The sequence below is a fragment of the Punica granatum genome, chromosome 1, assembly GCF_007655135.1.
Source record: "Punica granatum isolate Tunisia-2019 chromosome 1, ASM765513v2, whole genome shotgun sequence".
In the NCBI taxonomy this organism is placed as follows: Eukaryota; Viridiplantae; Streptophyta; class Magnoliopsida; order Myrtales; family Lythraceae; genus Punica; species Punica granatum.
Window position 1 is genome coordinate 15236336 of NC_045127.1, and position 3316 is coordinate 15239651.

Genomic DNA, 3316 nt, shown 5'->3' on the forward strand with positions numbered 1-3316 from the left:
TATTTAGCGAGAAATTTTTTTTTTACAGATTTCAACATGATACCCAGAACCTGTGGTATAATATAGGTTCCGGGTAGATTCCGGTTTCAAAACTTAACATGGTAGAATCTGGTTCCAAAATCTTAGAACCTGTTTATTACATGGTAGGGTCCAGGTATTATGAAAAAAATATGGTACTTCGGACTCGTGCACCCCTAGATAATTCAATACCTCTTCCTCTTAAGCAAGTTTTATACGTTTATTGATCGTTGTTTGACTAGAAAGTGATGACACAATATATCATCTTCCTCAATCTTATATAATTTTACATACACCCATTTATTTTGTTTCAACATATCTAACTATCCATTGAAGAATGGAAATTGAAAACCGAAAAGTTTTCCGTGAGAAAACAATTTGCTCCCTCTCATATCATTTTCTCCATTATGTTTTCTTTTTTATACTGTGGAAGTTTTATAAAATCATTGACTACTGGCCAACGTTTCGTTTCTATCGAAGAATCATTCCAGATATATATCATTCAACAATGCTATCCACATGTATACGTACTTTTTGACCCAAGGACTTGACATTGCTTGCATGCTTTTCTTTATTGGGGTCCTTCTAATAATGCACTCTTCCTAAATAATTGAGCTTTTGAAAGGAGGAGCTCATCCCGAGGGACTTTGAAGTGTGCCAATCATGATTCTGGTGTTCATTTCATACCACAAACTGAAAGCAGTGGTGGAGCAAAACTTCATAGAAGATATTATTGACATATATATACAAATCATAAGTTAATTCTAGCTCTCTTTTTTCTAATTATTTACATTCTTCTAATTGGATAAGGCATTGCGACCTTAGGATTTTCCAATATTACTGAATGTATTTCAAACCGTACGTAAGAATCATTTCAAATGGCTATTTATATAAGATCGCCATTTCCCATTTTTTTTTAAAAATATATTATATCCAAAGCAAGGGGAGAGAGAGGGTAGATGTGAGCAAGAAATGAGAAAATTAAACGGACTTTTTAAAGTCTAATTTTTCGGTTAGTGTCAATGCTATGCAATATCAATCTATACTATATATAAAGTTGAATACAATTACATTAAGTAGTGACCTAATTGTAAATATATATAATTAATTCACATTAACAAAATATTCAAATAAATAAATAATAAAATAACTATATATGTTCTAGAAATATATATACATATATATATATATTAATTTTCTCATACGGAAAGTTGTTTAATAATAATAGCTTTAAAGTTTTACTGATAAAGATTTTATTTTTATCGGATAAATTTTTAATTTGCTGATAACATTTAATTTTCTTATACAAATAAATTTCTATAATAATAGATTTAATGCTTGGACCGAGGACTGATTTTTTTAAGAAAAATTCTTTATATTAAGAGAAAATGATTTTTTTAAGGGGAAAATTACAATAATGGTCCTAAATGTTTGCTATTTTTTGACTTTGAGTCCTAAAAGTTTGACTTCGGTAAATCAAGTCCTAAAATGTTTTGAAATGTGGCAGCACTGGTCCTATCTATTACGAACCATTACCGAGCTGATTACATGGACCTAACGGCATCAAATCCGTCCAATTGGCCGTTAGCAGGAGGATGTGGCCTTGGTCGATCCATGCAACTCGGGTTGAAGCTCTGGAACGAACAATATTATCAACCAGACCTGACATTATGAAAAGAGAATTGGATTCCCGCTCTTTCCCAAATTGAGTTGGAAACCTAATTTCACAAAACCCCCGAAATCCCCCTTCGAGACCAAAGTAGTTGAAAATCTCCCTAATCCCTGCCGAAATCACCAAAATCGTTGAAATCCCCAAAATCACTGTGAAATCTCCTGCAATCGGAGCCCTAAATTCCGAAATTCTTCGAAATCTCCCTTCAAACCAAACCAATTGAAACCCTAATCCTCTAATCAATGCCGTAATTGCCAAAATCGGTGAAATCCCCAAAATCCCTTCGAAATCCCATGCAACTGGAACCCTAAATTCCCAAATTCCACGAAATCCCCCTTATGTCCAAACCAATTGAAACCCTAACCCCCCTAATCCCAGCCGAAATCGCCAAAATCGCTCAAATACCCAAAATCCCATGCAACCGAAGCCCTAAATTCCCAAATTCCCTTAAATCCCTACCAATATCCCCCTTCTGACCAAAACAATTGAAACCCTAATCCCCCTAATCCCAGTCGAAATCGCTAAAATCGCTCTTCGAAAATCCCCTACAATGCGGCTATATTAAAACCCTAATCGCGTTCTGCAGCCAAAATCGCTCTTCGAAATCCCCAGGATGTTGCTCGATTACTGGCATGGAAGTTGTCATTCGACGTGGGATAGGACAGGTAGCTTCCAGAGGAAAGACTTATGCCTCAACTTTGGCTGGTTCGAGGGAATCTTCAACCTTTTCTGGTCGCAATGCAGGGCTTTGTAGCTGTGGATTGCGAGTATAATAGAAGATATCACGCACAACAAACAACCCAGGTAGAAGATTTGTTGGTTCCCAAGGTACCGGGAGAATGGAGGGTGTGACTATTTTAGGTGAATTGACCATCGATTTGAAGCTTCTGAGCATAAATCGATTGTTGAAGACGAGGTTTCATCGACTGAATGGGAAATGAAGTATATGAAATTAAAGATTAAGGAATTGGAGGAGGAGTTAAAGTACAGACAGAGCCGTGGTGATGTTAGGGTTGTCGTTTTTTGCAATTTGCATCTCAATTGTGATTGGAATTTTGTTTGGAATGTGGTTGGGGTGTAAAATCTGTATTGGCAAGTAGGAGGATGCCCCGGAGATGGTTGTTACATTTTTCTGGTCTGTAGGCTTGCACTTTGTGCTCCCTTATTGCTTATAATACGAGGTGTGTTTAGATATCTTCTGGAAAATATTGCCAAAGTTTTTCTCTGTCCTAATAACTAATTGTTGCCAAAGTTGTTCTCTGTCCTGTGTTCTGCAAATTGTGACCAAGTTTCTGTGTTCTGCTCTGTCCTGATATTTGTACTGTGTAATGCAGTGTCCTGATGTTTCAGTTTTGCAGATTGTAATTGTCCCGAGGGTTGATATGGCCAAAGTTGCCAAACTATCATATGTTCTGCAAATTGTGGCCCCCGTACTGTGTTCTTCAGAATGTGGCCAAAAGTTACCATGCTACTGTCCTGATATGCTATTGCCCTATTGATTTCCTAACTGATAACTGTCCTGATATGCCATATATCTTAATATTCAAAATCAATGTTTTGAGAATGACAATGATCCTTTCTTATTGAGGGTTTCCATTGATAACAACGTGAAGGAAGAAAGCGAAT

General features: G+C 36.3%; 1 long non-coding RNA gene across 1 annotated transcript; it reads left to right on the forward strand.

Moving 5' to 3' along the window:
• The first annotated feature begins 1639 nt into the window (after positions 1–1639).
• Positions 1640–2884, forward strand: LOC116197179. Its single transcript, XR_004155000.1, has 2 exons — positions 1640–2355; positions 2435–2884. It is a non-coding gene; the product is annotated as an uncharacterized LOC116197179 (long non-coding RNA).
• Positions 2885–3316: the final 432 nt, after the last annotated feature.